This window comes from Drosophila obscura, unplaced genomic scaffold (genome assembly GCF_018151105.1).
Source record: "Drosophila obscura isolate BZ-5 IFL unplaced genomic scaffold, ASM1815110v1 contig_198, whole genome shotgun sequence".
Taxonomy (NCBI): domain Eukaryota; kingdom Metazoa; phylum Arthropoda; class Insecta; order Diptera; family Drosophilidae; genus Drosophila; species Drosophila obscura.
Genome location: NW_024542787.1, coordinates 745,229 through 760,610, shown reverse-complemented (window position 1 = coordinate 760,610; position 15,382 = coordinate 745,229). Strand labels below are relative to the sequence as shown.

At 49.8% G+C, this 15,382-nt stretch overlaps 1 long non-coding RNA gene across 1 annotated transcript; it reads right to left on the bottom strand.

The window, feature by feature from the left end:
* Positions 1-4,552: 4,552 nt before the first annotated feature.
* On the bottom strand, positions 4,553-7,421 carry LOC121404389. The gene is made up of 3 exons (XR_005967954.1): positions 7,143-7,421; positions 4,954-5,011; positions 4,553-4,901 (listed from the first exon to the last, which is right to left on the bottom strand). It is a non-coding gene; the product is annotated as an uncharacterized LOC121404389 (long non-coding RNA).
* Positions 7,422-15,382: the final 7,961 nt, after the last annotated feature.

Below are 15,382 nucleotides of genomic sequence, written 5' to 3'. Positions count from 1 at the left end.
TTGCCGGGAGGTGCGGGCGCGTCATCGGTGTGGAAAATACCGGCGGAGAACCTCATAGCAAGCCTGGCGATACCAGATAGGAGCCGCTCCCCGAGGCCGTCTGTCAGCAGACCACGGCCAAAGAGTGTGGATCCAGCGGGGGCCCGGAACACCACGACGCGAGAACCATCGAGAAGCCGCAACGAAGAGGGGCGGGTAGTTACCGAGGCGCAGGCTGGGAGGCAGTCCCGCATACTACACACGAATGTGGCCAAACAGGTGAGGGAATGGTCGTTCCGTTTCGATGGGACGGCGAAGCCCCTGGAGTTTCTGGAGCAGGTCAAATGGTCGGCTGATATGTACGGTCTGGACCTGAATCTGATTCCCAGAGCAATGCCAGAGTTGCTGAAGGGCCGAGCGTTGATGTGGTTCATCGCCAATAACCGGCAGTGGCAGACATGGGAAGCATTCGCAACAAGCTTCCAGGCCTACTTCATACCGAGGGGGTACTTCGAGAAGTTGCTCCAAGAGGTACGGCAAAGGAAGCAAAAATGGGGAGAGTCATTCAAGGACTACATGGTGGACATTCAGACCCTCATGAGACCCCTCAAATGTACTCCTGAGGAGCAGATGGAGCTCATCCGCGAGAACAGCATGCCAGATCTGCGCATATTCATCAGGCCACATAGGTGCAAGGACCTGGACCGCATGATGATGCTAGCGGATGAGTTCGAGGCACTGGAGAGGGATCGCGTAGAGTTCCAGAAGGAGAGTCTAGCGGGAAGAGCGTAGGCGGCGAAGCCCTTCGCGAAGTCGGCCGTGACTGAAGTATGCCGGAGGTGCAAGGACGAGCCGGCAGCCGTAGCTGGACAAACGAAAGAGAAAGTGGCGGCACCAGCGACGGAAGACCAGACACATTCCAATGTAGAGGGGGGATACGTTAAGAATCCCGCCCAAGCGTGCCGACGATACGGGAGCGACGAGCATTGGTCACAGGCATGTCAAGGGCGACCGTTGACATTCTGCTGGAGGTGTGGAAAGGTCGGCGTCACGACATGGCAGTGCTGCAAAAAGTCGGGAAACGCCCCCCGACCCAAGCCGAGGAGGGCCGTGCCGGGGTCGCAGGCTGCAGCCCCCGAAACCTAATCGGTGAACTCACCGTGGAGGATGTGCAGCTGTCAGCCGTGGTGGACATCGCAGGGAGGAAATGGAAGGCCACGGTCGACACAGAGGCCACTAGCAGCTTTGTCAGCTGTGAGCTGACGGAACAGCTGCGCGGGGAGGGGCGCGAGGAGAAAACCGACAAGCAGGTGCGTTTGGCCGATGGACGCCGTCGAACCATCGATACAAAAATCGAAGTGGAGCTGGCGTTCGGGGACAAAGTGGTCTCAATGGCACTTCTTGTGCTGCCAGGAGTCATCGATGCACTGGTACTTGGCTGGGATTTCATTGCCGCAGTCGGAGCAGAGGTGACCTGTGCGGGGCACAGGGTCGTGATCCCTGCGAGAGGCCGACGGAAAGGGCGGTTGGAAGAAAGGCTGTCAGTGGCAGTATTGGAGGCCAATGAGGAGACCCCGGAACGAATGGCTGATGAGGAGCTCGAGGCCGAGGACCCTTACGGGAAGCAGGTGCAGCGACAGGGCAAAGGAAGGCTCGTTCGAAGAATTTCTTGCCAAGGAATTGGAGAAATTCAAGAGCATGAAAGGGGTATCGAATGTGGCGGTGCATACAATCACAATGAGCGATGCGATACCGGTTAAACAGCGATACTACCCTAAGAACCCAAAGATGCAGGCGGAGATCAACCAAAAGGTAGACAAGCTGCTGGAGATGGGGTGTATCGAGCCATCGAAGAGTCCATATAGTTCCCCCATCGTAATGCTTAAAAATAAAAAACTGGTCAATGGAGGTTATGCGTGGACTTCCGACAAATCAATGCAAAGTCTATCAAGGACGCATACCCAATGCCGCGGATTGACTATATTTTAGATCAGCTGAGGGAAGCGCGGTTCATCAGTAGCTTGAATTTGAAGGACGGGTATTGGCAAATATTACTGGAAAAGGATAGCCGGAAGTTCACAGCCTTCACGGTGCCAGGCAAGGGATGGTTCCAATGGAAAGTGCCCGTTCGGGCTACATTCGGTGTCGGCCACGTTTCAGAGGGCGTTGGACCAGGTTACCAGGACCAGGTGCATACCAAGACGATATCATCGTTATAGGCCCATCGAAAGAGGAGCACCAACGTAATCTTGAGGAGGTTTTCCGACGCTTAAAAAGGGCCAACTTAAGGTTGAATGTGGATAAATGCCAGTTAGGCCGAAGAGAGCTGCGGTACCTGGGTCATTTGGTGACGGGAGAAGGCATCTGCACTGATCCGGAAAAGGTGGCCGCCATTGCAGAGCTGAAGCCACCGGCGAACGTGAAAGAGCTTCGCCAGTATCTGGGCGTCGCCTCATGGCTTCGACGTTTCGTGCCAGGGTTCGCCACCATGGTACAGCCGCTCAGCACATTGCTGAAGAAAAAGGTGAAGTGGGAATGGGCATCAGAGCAATACCAGGCATTTGAGTCCGTGAAGGGTCGGCTGGTAGCCGATCCGGTGCTAACCTGCCCGGATTTCTCGAAGAAGTTTGTGCTACAGACGGACGCCAGCGACTATGGATTGGGAGCGATTCTCACCCAAGAAACGGAGAAGGGCGAAAGGGTGATCTCATACGCCAGCCGTACGCTGAACAGTGCGGAGAAGAATTACTGGGCTACAGAGAAGGAATGCCTGGCAATTGTGTGGGCCATCGGAAGCTCAAACCTTATTTGGAAGGGTATGACTTCAAGGTGGTCACCGACCACATGGCATTGAAATGGCTCAACACTATAGAGAGCCCGACGGGGGTATCGCAAGATGGGCGCTAGAGTTGCAGCAATACGACTTCGAAATAGCGTATAGGAAGGGGCAGCAGAACGTAGTGGCTGTTGCGCTATCTCGACAGCCCATGGAAGAGCGATGTATGCGAGCGGAGGACGTTGGACAGGAGCCCGAAGAGCAATGCTCATGGATAAAAAAGGTCAAGGAGAAGATGAGAAAGGAGCCGGCCAAGTTCCCGGATTATGTGGAGGAGGCAGGTGGAGTGTAACGGCATATCCCGCACCGGGCCGGCGACGAAGAAGTAGTAGCTTGGAAGCTTTGTGAGCCGAAGGATCGACGGGAGCGGGTCATGAGGGAGAACCACGATACCCCCGAGGCGGGTAACGCCGGCGGCATGAAGACGATGGAAAGGATAGCTGCCAGGTACTATTGGCCGGGGATGCACCGGGACGTGAGGACGTATGTCAGGAAATGTGACGCCTGCATGCGTTTCAAACCAAGTCAGGCACAAGTGGCCGGGAAAATGCTGACACAAGTACCAGAGGAACCATGGGCGACGGTGTGCGCGGATTTTGTGGGACCATTGCCCAGATCAAAACATGGGAATGCCATGCTATTGGTGCTGGTGGACCGGTTTTCAAAATGGACCGAGCTGGTGCCAATGAGAAAGGCCACGGCAGAAGCCCTGATAAAGGCTTTCAGAGAACGAATATTGGCCCGGTTCGGCGTACCCAAGGTGATGATCACCGACAATGGAGTACATGGACAATTCACCAGTGGGGCGTTTAAAAAGTTTCTGCATCAGATGGGAGTTTGACACCAGTTTACGGCACCGTACACGCCGCAAAGAAAACCCAACGGAACGCACCAACAGAACGGTAAAAACAATGATCGCGCAGTTCTCCGAAGGGGACCAGAGATGCTGGGACGAGAAGTGGCCCGAGTTAATGCTGGCCGTGAACTCTGGGGTCACGGAGTCCACGGGATTCGCGCCAGCATTCATAGTGCAAGGGAGAGAGCCCAGGCTGCCGGAGGCTTTGTACGATGAGGAAACACTCGGCACGGGTCAGGAGACAAACACCCCAGACGAACACGCGATAAAGCTGAAAGAACTTTTTCAGCTGGTAAGGCGAAATTTGGTAAGAGCAGCCCAGGATCAGGCAAGATATTACAACTTGCGAAAGAGAGCTTGGAAGCCTAAGGCGGAGAAAGGGTTTGGATTAAACAGCACCACCTGTCTAACGCAGCCGAGGGGTTCGCAGCAAAATTGGCTCCAAGGTATGCCGGTCCCTACCAGATCACTGATTTCGTGTCACCGGTGATATGCAAGCTGCGGAGAGACAGCAATAAGCATACACGGACGGCACATATTGGAGACCTAAAGCCACAGGCAAACGACGAAGAAAAATAAGGAATCAGGAATCGCCGCAGACTTATATTGCGAATGAGTGCGAACATGCAAAGGGGCCTGAGTCAAGAACAACTTAAGGCTAAGAGGGTGTAATGGCGCAGGACGCCGTCAAGAGCCGACACCAGCCCGTATTAAAAAAAGGGGTAGCGTTAAACAAAAGCGTATAAATAAAAGTCTAGAACGAGTTGGCACGTGCAGACGACGGAAGCCCAAATCTGGAAGAATAATTGAAAGGACAGAGAAGCATGAAAAAAAAGGGGGAAAAAAAAATAAAAAAAACTGGTGAGAACGACATACCCGAAGCCAAAGGCGTTCGGCTGACCGAGACCCGGCGGAGAGATACCCTCGGGGATCCAGTGAAATGGGATAATCCTGGTCCTGTGGTCCAGGATTCCTGGGTCATCTACAACCGTCGGGCTTGGCCGGGCAAAAGGCACTACCCACGCGTTGCTTACGGGCGAGGAGTCGGATGATCCTCGGGTCCGAAGCAGCTGCATGGGGCAGAGGTCACGCCAAAGGCCAAACCGAAGGCGGCAATGCGGTGACAAGCCAGGGCCGATCGTCATGATGCAGCCGGGCGAAAGGTTGGATGACCTGTTAGTCACGGGCATTTATGACGATTGGCATCGCGGACCAAGGATGCAGGATGGGCTGGAAAATAAGCCAAAGTTATTGAAGGATAGCGCACATTCACAGTACTCACATGGGCCGAAGGGGGGATTCGATCAGTTCGGCGGGGAGGGGAAGAAGGGCGTCAAAGCCTAAGAAAAGGGAAAACAAAAGAAAAAAACAATAATAAATATAAAAAGGAAAATATTTATATAAGGTTTCTACAAACAAAAGGGGGTGGGATCAGATATGATTGGGTGCGAGCAGACCCCCACCGGCCGCGGAAGGGTTAACGCGGCGAAGAGCCCCAGTGCTGAGAGGCAGAAACCTTCGAGAGAGTGGGAGAAGGAATGCCCAACTACCGTACGACGGAACGACGGGAAAGACAGCAAGGGCTCGACGGCAGCAGAGGCTAGAGCTGTCGATCAGTCACGAGCCAGAGGTATCCAGACACAGACGGAAGCACGGAATTAAAAAGGAAAAAAAAGGGACGCCATGTTGAAAATGTACTTGGAAGAACAAGCCAAAAGTGTGGGGAGCCGCAATCCCGAGATCCATCGCCAGCGACGGGCTGAGCCCTCGCGAGGTGAGCGGTGTGATCGGCGGAGCGAGACTCCAGAGCTGGAGCTCATGGCGTCCCCATTTGGAAGTCCCATGGCATCCCCAAGGAGCGAGTGGTCCTCGTTGGCGTCTCCTCGAAGCAGGCGGGAGCCGGAAGTGTCGCCAGGAGCAACGGAGGAGGAGGACAGCGATGTGGTGGTAGTCTCCGTCGAGCAGGCTCCAAGGAGAGCCGAGCTCAGGAGCATGCAGCTCAACGAGGAGGAGAAGCGGGCACGGGAGCAGGAGCTGCGGCGCGACGCAGCATTCCTCGGCATCGCCATCCGATCGGCGGAACGCTATTTGCGTGAGAGGAAGCGCGAAGCTGCAGGGCAACGGGAGCCGCAGCAGCCTACGACACTCATGCCGCCAGCGACGCCATCGCAGCCGACGGCAAGGCTAACAAGGAGGCCAGCAGCGCAGCAGAGACGGACGGCAGAGGTACCGAGACGAACGGCAGAGGTACCGCTGCAACGGAGAGCGCAGCCCTCAGCGCAGGCGACAGCGACGCCAACAGCCCAACCGACAGCGACGCCAGCAGCGCGGCCACCAGCCGAGGTCATACGGAGGAGCCATATGGAGCAGCAGCGCAGCCGGCGAGCAGCAGCAGAGGCGCGACGCGAGGAGGAGCGGCGACGCAAGGAGGAGGCCCGAAAAAAGGCAGCAGAGAAGGCGCAAAGGAAGGCGGCGCTAAACAAGGCCATAATGCGGGAGGCACGGGCCAACCTGCAGCGGCAGATGGAGGCCGCCGGCGTGAAGCCGAAGCCCACGAGGGGAACGAGGAGGAGGCTCCGCCTCCTCCGAGGTTCTTAAAGGTTCTTGAAGACGGGCCTGTTTGACAGACCGGCGGGGTAGCAGCAGCCACAACAGGGTGAAGAGGCACCCTTATGGGAACGCCGGCATCCTGTGCCACCGCCGCAGCCACAGAGCACGCAACAGCCAACGCCCTAGCAGTCGCCGCCACCAAAATCACCACCACCGAATTCACCGCCACAACAGTTGTCGCCACGACGGCAGGAGTCACCGAAGGAGCCGCCACAGGAACAGGCACAGCAGCCCCAGTGGGGTGGTCCGGAGAACGCGGTGGTGGTGATTTTGGTGGCGGCGACTGCGGGGGCGTTGGCTGTTGCGTGCTCTGTGGCTGCGGCGGTGGCACAGGATGCCGGCGTTCCCATAAGGGTGCCTCTTCACCCTGTTGTGGCTGCTGCTACAACAAGTCGCAAAGCGTTCACACGGCAGTGAGGAATGGCATGGTATGGCACCACCAAACAATACACATCACGTGGGCGTCGGGACCCGCACCATCGGAGGCGCAGGAAGACCGGAAGATATGGGAGGAGGAGCCAGCCCCGCGAAGCAACGCGCGCGATCCACGGCAGCACCGAAGGCAGGCAGAGGCCAGGGCGGCAGAGGAGACGGCGTCGGAGGCACGGGAGCCAGTGACAGCGGCAGCGGGAACACATGCAGCAGCGGAGGCACCGGCTGCGACGGCGGCGGTGGATACCGGGAAGCCTGCGACAGCGACGGAGACGCCGACAGCGGCAGCGACAGAGGCACCGACATCGGCACCGACAGCGCCAGCGATGGCCACGGAGGAACCGGAAGCGCCAGCGACGGCGACGAAAGAAGCGGCAGCGGACACGGAAGGTGAGAGGTGGGAGCGCGGTCCATGGGTGTGGCCCTCACCTGCGAAGGCCAAGGCTAGGCCTGTCCTGATGAGGCAAACATCGTGCCCAGATCCCACGGCTGAGGTCGCCCGGCCGCAGCTGCAGAGACAGCAGTCGATGGAGGAGCCGACGGGGGAGAATGTCCGCTGGCGACACGTGGCCATCAAAGAGTGGCCGGAGGCAGTGGTCCGGGCAGTTGAAGGCACACGCCGGATCGGCCGGCGCGTAAAGCGTCTCGTGAGGGTGCGCGGGATACGGTACCGGGTGTCGGCGTCGGCAAACCAGTTCGAGGTGTCCATCGTGGTATGAAAGGGGGGTGAGGAAGAAAATTGTTGAATGAAAAAAAAAAAAATGAATAAAGAATATGAAGTAAAACTTACCCAGGTAATGGCAGCATGGTGTCGGGCTAGTCGTTTGGTTAACACGCGGGGTACACAGAGCCCACGAGAGCAGTAAAATAAACAAACGTACGCGAAAACGCGGCCGGCGAAGCGTATACAATAGATACCGCAAGCGGAAGCAACACGTGAAAAGGGGAGCGATCTGGCAACACGTGAATAGGGTCTGGCAGCACGATCAGAGGCGCACCTATCGTGCACGCGAGGCACGCACCTATCGGGAAAACCATGCATGGAGCTGGTTCCGGAACTACATCGGCAGACCCGATTCGATAGGTGGCGAACCGATCGGGCAATGGAGGAACCAGTCCGGAACCAGCGTGCGCGCGGGCGCGCAATTTCAAACGGGCAGGTGGCCGGGAGGAAAACGAAGGGAGTTTTCCTCTGGTAAAGAAAGGGAAGGTCCGACAGACAGTCGCTTGCGCCATCTTCCGACGTTTTTCCGCCATGCAGAGTTTCACCGATCGTCCGTTGCGCCCACTACCGGAGCTTTACTGCAGCAGCTTGCAGTGTTTGTCGTTGCACAGCACAGGTCAGATCATCAGCTGTCTTATCGAACAGCTGGCATGACGAGTAAAAATTGCAACGAGGACAAAACGGCACAGACAAATACAGGATGACAATTAATTACAACAAAAAAGAGAGTCAAGTGGAACGAGAGACACAGAGACCGGGCATGAGTATTGGCTCATACACTAAACGACTCCTTTTCCCTGCAGGCATATCGGCTAGTTTGCAGTCCGCGCGGGAGCACAGGAAAAAACACGTCCGCACTATTTGACACTACACTCTCTCATGAAGCGACAATTTTTTGTTTTGTTTTTTTTTTGTGTTGTGTGTTCTGGAAGCTCTATGCCGACTCAGCTTCTAATGGCGCCGAAGTGTGGGACTCTAACCCACTAAACCAATCTAACACACCAACCCCGGTCCCGGCGGAACTGTCACGAAATATTACTTCGCCGGGGGGAAATGCCTATACGCTCATCTATTTTAGACTATGTCTATCTCCTTTCCTTGCGTGCTCTTTCCAACGCAGCTTGGTAGTCATCACTGTGGCCCAGTTTTCTTCTGACTCCAGTAGACATTGCGCTAGGTTTGCCACTGATGGCGTCCTTCCAAGCTTGTTGGTGAGGACTACCCGATCTTGCTCGAACCTTGGACATTCAAAGAAACAATGTTCCGCGTCTTTGGTGACCCGTGTGCAGAGCACACAGAAGGGGTCATCCTCGTGCTTAAACCTATGCAGGTAGGATTTAAAGCATCCATGTCCTGTCAGCAATTGGGTCAGGTGGTACTCCACTTGTCCATGGTTCAGTTCTTTACAACATTCTCAATATAGGAAGATTGACTAAAATGTAATTCATTATCCTTCTGGTCTATTTTAATCCCTATTAAGTATCGCATATCTAAGAGATCTGTCATTTTAAACTTTGTCATTAAATAAGATTTAAATCTAGTCATGGGTTCAATATTATCTGTAGATATTACCAGATCAGAAGCGACACAGTGTGTGCGGAGTTGTGTGTGTAGATTAGGCGCGAGACAGGTCGGACACATAGACACAGCACCAGAGAGGAGCCTGAGGGGCCGGTGGCACGAGAGCGTATAGAAATAGAGAAACGATTCATTGTTATATAGAACGTAAGATCCACTAAGTATAAGATACCAATAAAGTACCCATAGCCAGTAATTAAACCCATCCGTGCATTCTCTCTTGTCTGTGAGGCAACATACATACCCGTCGGCCGCTGAGCCAGCCTCGCTGATTCAGACGGACAGAAACAGTTCTTTACAACATTCTCAATATAGGCAGATTGACTAAAATGTAATTCATTATCCTTCTTGTCTATTTTAATCCCTATAAAGTATCGCATATCTAAGAGATCTGTCATTTTAAACTTTGTCATTAAATAAGATTTAAATCTAGTCATGGTTTTAATATTATCTGTAGATATTACCAGATCATCTACATATAATAAAAGATATATATTCTTCTGAATATCTTTATTATCAAGTATATAAATACAACGATCAACAGATGAGTTGTACTGAACCCATGCATGTACATATACACTGTTACATATATAAATACATATATAAGCGCGTATATATGAGCAGTGACATAAACAACTTATGTTTATGTTACGCATTCCTTTTGCACAGCAGCGATCTACGACTTGAACGCAGATCGGTCAGCTACCAAAACTGCTGAGCAGGCATTTACCCGAACTCAGGCAGAACCCCAAACGCCCTAACACTGAGGCGATGGGTCTCCCTCTCAAAAGGCCCTTAACGCTGATCATGCATTTCCATTAGACTCAGGCAGAGACCACGCGCACTAATACTTATGCGGTGGTACTCTTTTCATATAATGCGTGGGAGAACTCTCGCTCTCCGTTATACATAAGAACGATTGTACCCTAGGATAAGAACCAAAAGATATTCAATAAACATTCTGAATTAAGCCACCAAGCTGAGCGGTCTTGTTTCGCTAAGTATTTGTAACTTAACAGAGTCTACAAAGCCAATTTCCTTTAAAGCTCTTTCGAACATTTTGAACCATCATGTGGCTGCTTGCTTAAGCCCATAAATGGCTTTATTTAACTTGCAAACACTACCATCACCACATGACACACCTTGAGGAACTGACATATACATCTCCTCCTTTAACATACCATTCAAAAAGGCAGTTTTTACATCCATGTTATGAATATGCAGATCAAACTGATTTGAAAAAGACATTAAAATTCGAAAACTCGAAATTCTCGCTACTGGAGCACAAGTCTCATCATAATCAATTAAATAATCTTAAATAAAGGCATAGGTAATAGGGACCAGGTATTATTTAAATGATGAGACTTAATTTCTTCATCGATTGATTCTTCCCACTGTACTCTATCTTCTCTTGTCTTAATATCCTCAAACGAATTTGGAATGCCATTAATAAGAGTATATGCATTCATTACACAATTATTTATTAAATCTTTGTATGATATTGGTGGCCTCTGCTTTATTCCTTCGCTTTTTCGTATTTCAGCCTGTGGACTTATATGTTCATTTTCGACTTTTGAAACATTATTTACATCAGATTCAGAATTACGGTTTTCAGACAAATTTTTATTTAACTGCTCATCTGATTTTATTTCATCAAATTACATTTTCCTACTATCATTCAGAAAACTAGATTGATCACACTCCATACTATCTTTCTAGAGACATACCGTATTATCATTAACAAATTCCCTACTTTCACTACTACGGATACCTTCCGTACTATCATTCGTGAAATCTCGAGAACCTTCATTATTCATTGTAGTTCTAGAATTTAACATATTTGTCTCATCAACAATAACATCTCTCGCTATTGTAAATTTTCTGGATTTTACATCCCATATTTTATAGCCATTTGTCTCATAACCAATGAGAACTCCTTTCCACGACTTCTCAACAAAATTTTCGTTTCCTAGTCTTGTCATGAACATATACAGTAGATCCAAAAACATTCAAATACTTTAGATTTGGTTTTCTACTATGCCACATTTCGTATGGTGTTTTCATACTATCTTTCAATGCAACACTAGGACTTCTGTTAATTAAGTAGGTTGCCGTCAAAACGGCTTCACCCCAAAACGTTTTCTGTATTTGGCTCCATTAAACCATGGCACAAGCTTTTTCTGTTATTGTTCTTATCATTCTTTCAGAAACACCATTCAATTGTGGTGTATGTGGAACAGTCAGGTGGTAACTAATTCCTTTCTGAACACAATATTCTCGCATTTCATTAGAAAGATACTCTCTACCATTATCAATATATAAATGAACTAATTTCAAATTAAAGTGAACTTCACTTTTGGCCACAAAATCTTTGAAGACTGCAAAAACATCTGACTTGTATGTAATTAAATATGTTACACAATAATGAGTGTATTGGTCAACAAATATTATATAATAATTTTTACCATTTACGGTAGCAGGCGTAATTGGACCACACACATCAGAGTACACAAGAAATAATGGTCTCTTAATATATTCTTTATCTTTAAACTTTTCAAATCGAAGTCTGGCATGCTTGCCATAGATACAAGCTTCACATAGCTCATTACTAGGTTCTACATTATTAATTAAATCAATATCAACGAACATATTATTTCTTTTCATTTCTATAAACTTCCCTTTGCTTATGTGTCCTAAGCTCTCATACCACAATCGATACGTATTAATATTGTTTGAATTCAACATATATGCATGCTTACATACCTTAAAAACAACAATCGGAACATTGTGTTTATATTTACCAGTCATAACTTTTTGCCCATTCTTATGAATTTTAACAACTCCTGGATGAAATTCAATCGTCATTCCAGCATTTTGCATTTTTTTTACAGACAGTAAATTTTCTGGGACATCTGGGCAATAAAGCACCTCCTCCAGAGTTATCACACTGATGAATTCATTGTCGAGTCTCACTATACCTTCCTTTTTGGCATATATAAACTCTCATTGCTTGGCCACAGCTTTTTTTATCGGAGACTCCAAGGTCAATATGATCAGGCAATTGCCGATCTTTTTGCCAAATTTTTCCAAACAACCTATTCTCATGAAAGCTACTCTGGTCAGCCGTATCCATACAATTTACCAAGGTCGAATGGCATCTTCAGCCCCTTGTTAAATGAAAGCTCACTGCTTCATGATCTTCGACTAGTTAAGCCGGTGTTTTCACCAGGTCCCGACGGAGTTCCCGGCTGTGTACTCAGGTACTGTGCCGACGCTCTGTGTGGACCCTTGCTTAAACTATTCACCCTATCCATTAACTCTTCATGCTTCCCCCCCATCTGGAAGGAATCTTTTATTATTCCGCTCCATAAGAAAGGTAGCAAGTCTGATGCAAATAATTATAGGTTATCCGCTATTCCTAAAATGTTTGAAAAAATTTTAACTCCGCACTTGCAACATCTCTGCAAATCACTTATATCTCCGTCCCAGCACGGATTTATAAGGCGACGATCAACAACCACAAATTTATTAGAGTTTACCTCTTTTATCATTAAAGGCTTTCAAGGTAACTTGCAGACGGATGTCATTTACACTGATTTTAGTAAAGCATTCGATTCTGTAAACCATTCCCTTTTAGCACAAAAACTTGACCTTTTAGGGTTTCCGCCTAATCTTTTGAGATGGATTTCGAGCTACCTTCGTTCTAGGTCTCAAAGAGTCCTCTTCAAAAACTCCTTCTCTTCACCTGTTAAGGTTACTTCTGGAGTACCACAGGGCAGCCATCTAGGCCCCCTACTATTCACACTCTTTATTAATGATCTGCCTTCAGTATTAACAAACTCTCGAGAACTCATGTATGCGGATGATGTTAAAATGTGTGTCCAGTATAAGGACATTTCATTTCACTCTCGCTTGCAATCCGATCTCAATAACTTTCAATCATGGTGTTGTGCAAATATGTTACACCTAAATGCCTCGAAATGCAAAGTAATGACATTTCATCGCTCCAGCCCTTTTTTGGCTCCTTATAGCCTCTGCGGTGGTTCTCTTGAGAGAATTACCTTGGTTGTATGATCTTGGTGTTAAATTAGACCCAAAGTTGAAGTTTTCTGAACACATTTCTACCATGGTAAATAAGGCCATGGGTGTGCTTGGGTTAATAAAGAGGTGGTCAAAGGAATTTGACGACCCCTATATAACGAAGACTCTCTATATCTCGCTTGTTCGTCCGATTTTAGAATACGGCTCTTGTTTATGGTGCCCCCAGTACAAAGTACACCAGGACCGTATAGAATCAGTCCAGAAAAACTTTTTGCTCTGCGTGGCCTTAACTGGGATGCAGGTTAGTCGTAGAAAAATGCTTGGTGTGATTTTTATGCACAACCTGATCAAGGGTGATGTAGATAGCCCTGACTTGTTGAGCCGCATAAACTTTACGATTCCTATTAGATCTACTAGAAACTTCATTCCTCTTTTCCTTCCGCTTTGTAGATCGAATTATTCCTTGCACGAACCATCTATCCACCTATCTTTCCTGCATGGTCGCGATCGGTTCGGTAACACGCGTCGCGCGTCATGCGGCAGCGCCCCTCGGTCGGTTGGGCGGGAGGAGGGCTGCGTTTCTGCCTGGGTTCGGCGCGTAACAGGCTTCGGCTTGGTGTCGCATGTAGAGGTGGAAAAACATCGATGTTTGGAGACATCATGATTTAACATCCGATGTTTTGCAACATAAAAAAATATCAAAAATACATAGTAAACTGCAAAGAAAATAATTAAAATTATACATAATAACAGTTTTATTTCATTTGAGATCAAGAGTTCCGAAATCCATTCACAAAAATATATATATATAAAATAAGTACATTTACCAGACTATATCTTAAAATAAGTCTTGATTCTTGTTGAGAACGACAAACGACATTTAATCGTGGCACTCATTGACCGGAGCGAAGAGAATGGCAAAATAACGGCGGCGCGGTGAAAGATGGTGCACGCGCGGCTCGTGGATGCGCTGTTCGCCAGAATGGAGGAGGACCCAACGGCCCCCATGCCCACGTTCGATGGTGCAGGGTGGCTCAACGGGGTAAAAATACTTAAATGTATGGACGACCCCACACTCAAGTGGCTGACACAAACGGTCTGCCAACTAGAAGCGTTGTGGGAGGGGGCCAAGCTGGAGGTGGTGGACAGGGAGCTAATCCCGTCCATACCAAAGGCAAAGGTACTCTTCCCCATCGTAATCCAAGGGGACCGTGCGCTGAAGCTGCTACAGAGGCAGAACCCCGACGTGCCAACGGCTAACTGGAAGATTCTGCATATCGGGAGCCCACTACCCAACGAGGGGGGCCAGAGTGCGATCATCCAGATCAGCAAGGAGGCAGAGGACCTGCTATACCCAAGATTCGGGAAGATGGCGTGGGGGATGGGCAGTGTTTACCTGCGGTTGAGAAAGCGCCACCCCGAGGACAAAGATGCGCACACTCTGCAGGCGGGCGAGGAGGAGAAGGACCTTGGTCTGGACACCATCGTGGAGGCCGCACAGGGTCTTGCGCTGGACTCGGAGGAAGAGGAGGAGGACGGTGACCTGACGGTAGTAGTCAACCCGTCGAGTGGAGCTGAGCCAGACGCACATGGTGAGTGTGCTGCAGCTCAACCTCCACAAGAGTAAAATTGCGTCGGCGGAGCTCCTCTTTGCCATGGAGCAAGGGCCCGCCGACATAGCCTTAGTCCAGGAGCCATGGGTTGCCTCAGGCAATGCTGTGGCCGGGCTAAAGTCCTCAAATTTTAACGTATTCTATACACCATCGGTAAGCAGGAACAAAACCGCCGTACTCGTACGGAAGGGAATCCATGCTCACCTTATGTCTCATTACAGCACTGACGATCTAACCGTGGTGATGCTAGAAAGCAAGGAAAGACGCCTGATGGTAGCCTCCTGTTACATGGCACACGACAGGCCGGCTCCACCTGAAGAGCTGATGCACCTAGGGCGGAATCCAGCCCGAAGGACCAGCAACTTCTCGTCGGCACGGACGCAAACGCACATCACAACGTGTGGGGAAGCCCCGACATCAACGATAGAGGTGAGTCCCTCCTAGACTTCATACTATCAACTAACCTAGAAGTAGCAAACGTAGGAGAGGAATACACCTTTGTAGGTCCCACCTCTTCAAACGTGCTAGACTTAACACTCGTAGCGGGAACAAGTACGGTGGTATCTGGCTGCAGAGTCCTTGAAAGACCATCCTTCTCAGACCACAGGTACATCCAGTTTAAGTGCGAATTTGAACACTCTCCGAAGATAACTGTCTATAGAAACCCCCGGAACACAAACTGGGAAAAGTTTAAAAAGACAGTTACCTCGAAG